Source organism: Boleophthalmus pectinirostris, unplaced genomic scaffold, assembly GCF_026225935.1.
Source record: "Boleophthalmus pectinirostris isolate CB_2022bp ecotype Guang Dong unplaced genomic scaffold, ASM2622593v1 HiC_scaffold_23, whole genome shotgun sequence".
In the NCBI taxonomy this organism is placed as follows: domain Eukaryota; kingdom Metazoa; phylum Chordata; class Actinopteri; order Gobiiformes; family Gobiidae; genus Boleophthalmus; species Boleophthalmus pectinirostris.
The window spans coordinates 25,534,796-25,543,852 of NW_026571207.1; positions in this window are offsets into that span (position 1 = coordinate 25,534,796).

Genomic DNA, 9,057 nt, shown 5'->3' on the forward strand with positions numbered 1-9,057 from the left:
GGCTCTCCTCACTCCTCCTCTGTAATATACAGACATTTCTCTGTCTGTCACTGATGACATTGTACGACTGCTGTGTTTAAATTAGAGCTGCACTGATACAAGAATATAAATGAACCAAATCCCCACAGACTCAGAATCTTACCATTCACTGACAGAAATGTTGAAGCACTGTAGCTGTTACAAAAGCTCCATTGATATAAGCTAAAAGTGATAATGACCCGAGACAGTCCCACCACTAACCTGCATGTGGCGCTACAGTGAGAAGAGCACAACTTCACAGCTGCTTGACTCACACAGACACACAACACATTATGTAATGCAATTATGCAGCAGCATTAATAGCAGCCAATTGTACGGGCAACCAGCCAGCTGCAAAGGCTTTATATAACTTTATATAACTGCCAAAATCTGACAAATAAAAGACAAATGAGCACCTTTCCTGTAAGACGCACACACATGTACACACACACCAGCACATCTGCACTGGAGCCATAAGTCCTCATTGGGCCGGTGTGGTCATCAGATCGAGACACTTTAACAAATGGCCCAAACATAACAGTAATATTACTTCCAGTATGCGACATTGTTAATCTGTATAGCTTGGCTTACATTCAGCTTCTAGTTCAATCATTGGTGAAAGTGCTCTCACAAAGATTCATTGAATTAACTTGCATGCATAAAGAAGATGGAGACTAGCCGGGAGCACTGGCTATGTACAATTAGCATAATGCCTTTAATTTTAGTACATCCTTTATTATACCCAATGGAAACTTCGATCAGCAGACGAAAGACAAGCTCACACTACATATATAATGTATCGAGTAGATAAAAGAGCTCTAAAACAAATATGTTCACAATTGTTATATAGATTAGCATGTGTTAATCTCTTTGCTGGTGGATCCTCAGGAGATGGGAAAGGTCACTGCTCCAGTCCTTATGGCAAATACAGAGTAATGTGTTTGAGTATGTGACTAATACAGCGCCTATATATATATATATATATATATATATATATATATATATATATATATATATATATATATATATATATATATGCCACTAGGCTAGAAAAGAGCTAGGATTGTTAGTTTGTCTTATTATTTATTTATCTGGGACCATGTACAAATTCAATAACAACAATCTTACGAAAGAAAAGATTATTTGTACCAGGTTTTGCTACATGTCAATATTAAAGGCCCCGTATTACACCCATATTATTTTCTGATCTGTTATAATGTTGTTTCCTCATCAAAAACATACTTGGAGTTGTGTTTTGTTTCATTCACACAAACCCTGCATATTTTTTCTCTCAAATAGAAAACACCTTGTGATATCATGTGGTAATACAGAAAGTGCTCCACTGTGTTTTTATACTCCATACAACTTCACTAGAATAATTTGTATCATTTCATCCCTGGAACTGTCAATCTAAACAAAAGATAAAAAGTAGCTGTTAACTTGAAAGCTACCACTTCATCACAAGGTGGAACAACATCTTGATCTTTGTAGACTAATAATGTAGGATTACTCAAATATGTGTGGATGAAACAAAACACAACTCCAGCTAACAGCATTATAAGATGTTTTAAAGCTCACAATAATCCATTTAATATAATACAGGACCTTTAACTTAGCTCATTATTAACATTATCTCTGTGAAATGTGGGAGAATGGCCACTAATATTCTTAATAACATCTGCATTATACCACAGGAGCTCATTGCGATTCATGGCTCGTGACACTGAACTGTTTATCTAGATTCAACAACACAAGGAGCTAAGAATAGTCAAGGTGACGACAGCCAGCTGTGCCTGTAACACCACTCCGTCTACTGTAAGTGTCATTCCCGTGCAAATATTTCACTGTGGCATGCATTAAACCGTATCGATTCATGTGTGTGCGCTTCTTGATGTGCTCTGCGTTGCTGCTGAATAGCAATCGCAAGCCCTATAGAGGAGAAGAGCGGTCTGTGCTGCCCCCTGGAGGTCTAAAGCATAATTATATAAAATAAACAGTGATTCTCAACCCTGCGGCAGCTCACCCCTCCTCTTCTGTTTTCCCTCTTAGCCAAGAAGACTCAATAATTTTAATGCAGTAAATGTCCCTCAATGCTGTTGTGATTGTTTTCAAGACAGAAATTATGGGCCAAAAATAATACCTGAATATTAACTGGCAGACATTATTTCGACGCCACAAGGAAATGACTTGCAATCCAAACAGCAATAAATTTCACAGTAGCACAGGCACAGCCTATGTCAAGACTTTATAACTCAGATTGATTGAAATTACATAACTCAAGGCAAAGACTGACAGACTCTGCTCCAAGGACCTGTAAAGTAAACACATTGTGCTATATTTTGGATCATAGAGAGGCATAGATAGATAACGACTACAAAAGGTACAGCCAGACCAGAAATCTCACCTCTTTGGTAGAGCTTGGGAGCAGTATTTCGCATTTTTGTCCCCTGAGAATATAATGCATGGTGAATCATTTTTATTTTTGGCTCAGTAAACCTCCTCTTGGGCAGATCTGACTATGGATTTGACAACTGAACAACTACTACTTGAATCTTCCACTACCCATTGAACACATTTTGAGGTGCATTGTGTAACTTTTCTGGTAGAGAGTCCATCAAATGCTTTTCTCCATGGGAATGTTATTGCTTTTTTTGGAATGTTTCACAGTATGGCATTAAATTTTTTTATCTTCATGGAAACCAAACCATGCCTGTTTTTCTAGGTATTTTTGAGCTATAAATCAACCTGTAATTGAATAAATGTAAAGGTGTTTAATGTCCTACTGTGGAACATTCCAGGCAGAGCAATGATATCTCCATAGGAACAAGCAAGTGATGGAGCCTAACCTGAAAAGTTACACAATGCATCTTTAATTGAGGTCGAGCGGAAAGGATTATTCAATTTCCGTGATTTTGTTTTGTATAATATGCTGTCTAGGACTGTCTGAGCCCACGTGCGGCGCAGTAAATGTAGTGTACTGAACGGATCCTTGTTAAATGGATTGGAAAAGGGAGTCCATGGAGGCTGAACCCGGACCTTTATTAGCTGCAAACAGTGAGCAGCTTTAATTCAAATCAGGCAAACCTGCTGAGAGCCGCGTTTACAAAGTGCTGTTCATTAAAACACTGTTAAGTGGAATTAGCCTCATAGATTTTAACTTGCAAAAGCTGCATAAACTTTAGCAATTAAAAGTCACACATTAGAATTTTAATTTAATAAGGAGTAAAACATGAAAAATTTTATAATTATCTTCCTTGACAGCACTCTGCAAAGGTATTTATATCCTATTAATTCATAAAACATTTATTGGAGTTGTAACAAGGTACCTGAATACAAATAAATTGGGATCTCCATCAAAGGATACTATAATGTTATCCATACAAGTCAATTACAGTTTAACAGGCAGACTTGACACATTATGTCTCTCACACCAATGTAGAGCCATGAATATTCACTTGATAATATTCTAAAATGATTGAGAACAAGTTAGCAGTATTTCAGCTGTATTCAGCTTCTTTGTAAATCAAGTAGGTACATTTTATATAATTAGGTTTCTACTTTTTATATGACCTCCGGCCATGTGGTGGCTGTGCTGGTTAGATTCACTTCAGTCATTATCATAGACTGTAAATATGAGTGGACATAGCTAACGCACTAGCTGCCGCGTGCCAAATAGGAAGTGCACCACGAGGCTCTTCCAGCTCCTTCTGACTCTGACTCCAATTGACTTACATTAGGATCTTGTCGCCCCTCTCTCTGTAACTACTGCTGTGAGCCTCGTCATTTTTGTCTTAAAATGTTCATATTAATCCTCTCTACATGATCCAGAATTTTTTTCTTGCTATTTAGTCCATCAAAAAAATCCTAATCATAACATAGAGCCTCACTCCAGATTCGCTCCTGTAACCGTTAGCTTCGCGAGCCTCATTTGAGCGGCGCTGAACACTATGGGTGACATCACACTTCCTTAGTCCACTTCTTTTATACAGTCTATGGTCATTATTAGCTTGTTATGGGCATTAATGTTAGCATCAGCATCATTGCCATGTACCATGCACATGCATAAACATGTACAGCAAAAACATTTGTAGGAGAAAATTTGTCACTCTACCAGCATTAAAAGGAAATTATGAAATTTTTAGAATAAATAAAATTATAATTTAATTGTGTTTAATTATAATCACATATTATATATTTTTCAAAAAAATAAAAACAGCTTTATTTATTATTATTATTATCATTATTATTATTATTATTATTATTACATTAATTATTTGGAAATGTTTAATTTGTTGGCTTTCTGAGTCAGTTTCAATAATTGATTTATACTGACAAATTTACTGATCCCACTCAGTGCCAATTTTTACATGGGCACCAAACGCCTGGACTTTTCTTACTAAAAACAATGTTAAATTTTTTCTCCTCCAGATTTTGGTGTGACAATCTCATGTGGTTTTTACCATTCATTGGTGTCCCAGAAGGAACCTGCAAAGTTTGAAAGGCAATTTTCTTTTTTAGTTTTGTATTTTTTGTCAGGCAGAATTGAAAGGGTTGTGCTTGACTCTAATGTACTTATTTCTACAAAAGCTTAATGTAGACCTATTTTGCTACTGTTGTTACTTCCATACCATATATCTACCATATACTTATGATCTATAGTATTCAATGTGTCATTATTTTATATTATTTTACAATTGCAATATTGATTTAAAACAACATAGAAGTTATTCTGATGACCCCTTATCTGTATAGAAAGAGCAATGATCCTGTATGGGGGCAGGGAGAAACAATGCAATAGTATCTTGAGTGCAAGATTAGTCAAACATGTATTGCCCAACCATGCTTGAATCACTCTAATTACAACTTTGTTTAGGTTAAGTAAATGATAAGAGGAAACAAGTATAGCACAAGATAAGAGTATTGGTTACAAAATGAAATGTTATTTTATTGTTAATATTATTGAAATGTTTTAGTCAGCACTAAAGTTATGGGTTGAATCTGGTAGGCCTGGTACTCTGAATGCCACATATTTAATTAGAAGGTTCTTGTGTGTGAGTTTATTAAAATTTCACCTGTTTCTGTTTCAACCATTAAAGTGAAAATTAAATAATTGACTACATTTTTGCAGTTTCTATGTGTGAAATTTTACTTTTCCATCACCTTGGCAACAGATAAGAATCCTTGGCAGCAGAGAAGTGCGCACTCTTCACTTGGTGTGGGAGGAAGATCGTCCATTCGACAGGAGGACATTAGATCTCTTCATCTTTCTATCTTACTTTTAATTGCTGAAATATGTGTCCCTTACCTTCTTCCTGTCAATCGTTAATTAAGTCCTGTTGGCATGTCTGAGCTAATTAGCAGTGCACAGCCTGTACAGTGACAGCCTGGATGTGTCCATTGAGAAGCCTTTGATTTTATGGCTTCGTGCTTCCTGTGTGAATGCGGAGAATTAACAGGGCTGAAGACAGATCCATCTCCAGAGCGTTTTTCACTGACGCCGCACACTGATCAGACTAACGAGCACACATCTAGTTAGAGGTACTTAAAGTCACGATGCTGCCACTGTTTCAGCACAGGGAAGGATTCTGACAATGAGCTCTGTCCTCTATACTGCATCTGCCCTTTGTGTCCATTTGTGACTTAAATTAACTGTATGTAGCATGTGCTTTTACAGTTTTAGGAAAGGTACTACAATCCCAAACAGGTTGCTCATGCCTTAACCTTCATATAAATTTCTGAGTTTTTTTTTTTCATTTACTTCATATGGACATGATTGACTGCAGGCGCTGGAGTTTACAATCCTTTTAGCTTTAAACTCATGTGAGGCTCATTCTGCTTTTTGATTGGATCATGAGAACCAAAGCACAACATTGTAACATTAACAACTTTGCCCTGCCCAGTGTTAGAATCAATTGGCATTATAGTTATCAGTAAGAGCTATACTTGATTTACCATATCTGAGGACACAGTTAGGCCATGTTTATGAAATTTAAAATCAAACTCATACATACAGTCAGAGCACCAGGTCCCAAATATGTTCATGTACATATCACAGTTTTTGTTATTGTTTTTTGAATTTTGTTGTATCTGGCTCAAACAAACAAACAAATAAATAAATAAATAAATACAGTCCCTCTAACATTTGCTCATTAGCACATGCAAACGGCAACACTTTCTTCTTTTTGTTCTGTCTTGAGACTTGATAATCCTTCATATTAAGGAATTAAAGGAATTGATAATAAAGAAATTAAAATCTAAAACATTGTAATGAAAAAAAGGGCTTTGAGTTAATTTGAATAAGTTGCATTTTGTAATGATACACGTCCAATGTACCTGTGCAGTGGTCAGTACATATTATTGCATAATACATACTGAAGTACGTGTTTTACTCTATACTACACACTCCGAAAATCAAAGTTCAACACATTTGCAATATATTTATTTGGCCACCAGAGAGCAGTCGCCACTAGCAAGTAAAGCCATGAGTCATGGGTCTGATAAAGTACAAAAATGCATTTACAGTGTGGCTCAGACCAGAGGGCTTTAACAGACATCTGGATCTGGTTACGTAACATTTCTCTAATGCTCCCATTCAGAAAAAAAAAAAAAAAAAAAAAAAAAACTAAACAAAAAACTGCTCTTCTTTGTTGCATAAAATACGACAGTCGCTTCAGGACCGTGGACAGAGGACATGAGTATTTCAGGACCGTGGACAGCGACTCCCGCGTTGCACCGCGCAGCTTTTCCTTCACAATGGTCAATATTTTCATCTCTTCAACAACACACTATGAAGCAAAGCAACACAGTAATTTCCATTCATGAACCATGCTCAGGCAGCGTGAAGGCAAGATGAATATGAACACATGTGAATGTAGGGCTGTAGTGTGACTGGTTCGCTGTGTAGCCACCGGCTGTGCAGTCATGCTTACTAGGTCCAGAGAAGACACGACACAAATCAAGGAACCAGCTTTCTGGGATTTCCTCACACTGGGGCGGGGGAGCAGGGGGGGTGGCAGGGGGGAGAGGAGGATTTCGCCCTCGTTCACAGGGATGACGTCTGCCCACGCACGTCAGACGAAGGGGCATCAAAGAGCAGCACTTAACCCCTCTCTCCCTGGCTACAGAGCAGGGAAAAAATGGGAAGCGTGCGGGATGTGGAACCGGGGACATTAGCACGTGATCAGTTGGATATAGCTCTCTCAGAAAGGCTTCAATAGCTGAAAATGGTCGATACTGGGCCCGAGGGGAATCGTGATCGACGCTAGACAGTATTCTCCTCTCTGATTGGAGGAGAGTTCACGTACGTTGCAGCAGTAAAAAAAAAATGAATTTAATGTCTAAGCTCTGACTTAACGTCCAGACAAAGCAACAGTCACATGGAGTATAACCGGTTAACTGGATGACGGTGCACGGCCTTTAAATAAACCACGTCAAAGATAAACGAATTATGGATGCATTAGGGGCAAATAGCGACACAGCAAATCCCCCCCTTTAGCTTAGCACCCCACTAGCCCACTACGTCACAGCGGAAGTAGCGCTACGTTGGCACGGCTCGGCGCGGGTTGTGCCAGTGTTGGTTCACTTAACAGGATGAGCACATTAGGGGCATTTAACTAATTAGAGCAGGTAAAAATAGAGACACGGAGTCATGCAGAATTGTATTTACTTGTTTTGTTGCCTGTTTGCATTAAAAATTTTATATATATAGCCTTAATTTAAAAAAAAAAAAACATATTTTATTCTGTACCCAACACACAAACACGAAAGAAATGAAATGATATGTTGTTTGTATGTTGTTGTTTAGCTCGTTTGTGCAGCACGGTGGGGTGACAGAATAATAAGATTAGGCTGAGGACGTAAGCTACACTCCAAACCCAGTGATCAGCAGTTGTACTACTGTTTGTGTTTACATTACTGTAGGCCACTGTGCACAGTTAACTCTGGAGCAGGTCATTTGTGGTGTATCAGAAGAATCATTTAACAATATACAGCCCTACCCCCTACACCTTTTCTATATAATAATGATGACCAAAAAGGTTAAATCCTACTAGCACTATTATTTGTGTTATGTGGCTTTCTATAACCACAAAGTCCAGAGTTTGGTACAGTCTTTAAAGTGTCTTTTGTTTAGAGAGTGCTGTGAAAGTTGATTGTTCATCAAGTCGAGTAATGTAAATATGATGCACTAAACTGAAAATAAAACAATAAATGATTTTCTTTAGGATGGAATCTGATCATTTTCATTGATAATTTCTCAGTTGTACTGTAAATGTGCCAAATGATTTCAGCTTCCTGTATAGGTGACATTTTGAGCACTTTTCACACTTAAAAATATATATTCTGAAGAGATTATGATGACTTTTCACTGTTATACTTTCCACAATTCAAAATATAGCCTACGCCTATATTTAGTTTAAAACTGTCAAACTCGTGGAAACATTGTTCAGACGCATGATTGAACCTTTTTCAAAAGAGCCATTAACTTCAGACTCAGCGTCAGAGAGAACATTTATAAAATGTATGTACGCGCAGGATAGTTATGACCAGATATTTTATGGATGATATACAGTGTCTGGCATGTCAGTCTACTGTAGTACACTCTGTTAAGCGTTCTACTGTTAGTTAAGTTACAACACCAGCATACCAGCATTTTTATCTTAAAACAAAATGATGTAGTGGCTCTTTAAAGCTATATTTTGACCACGCTTGTCCCTGTTGACATCTGGGCTGATCAATAGCAGAGACAGCCGGTGAAGGAGAGCGGGAGGGCGGGGTGGATGGAGAGGAGAGAGGGAGGGACGTGATAGTCTGCACCGCACTGTGAAGGGGGCCGTCCCTGTTTGAGATCAGCCCGAACAAGGCCCGTGCACTTATTATCTCAAGATATCTTCAATTTTGACCAGAGTTTGAACCTTCCCGTGCACATCGACCATAGAGGGGCAAGTCGAAGGCTATTTGTAAATAGGTAAGTGTTTTCCTGTTGTATTATAATTATGCATTTTTGTATAAATTTCACGCAAATAGAGGTCACCACCATTT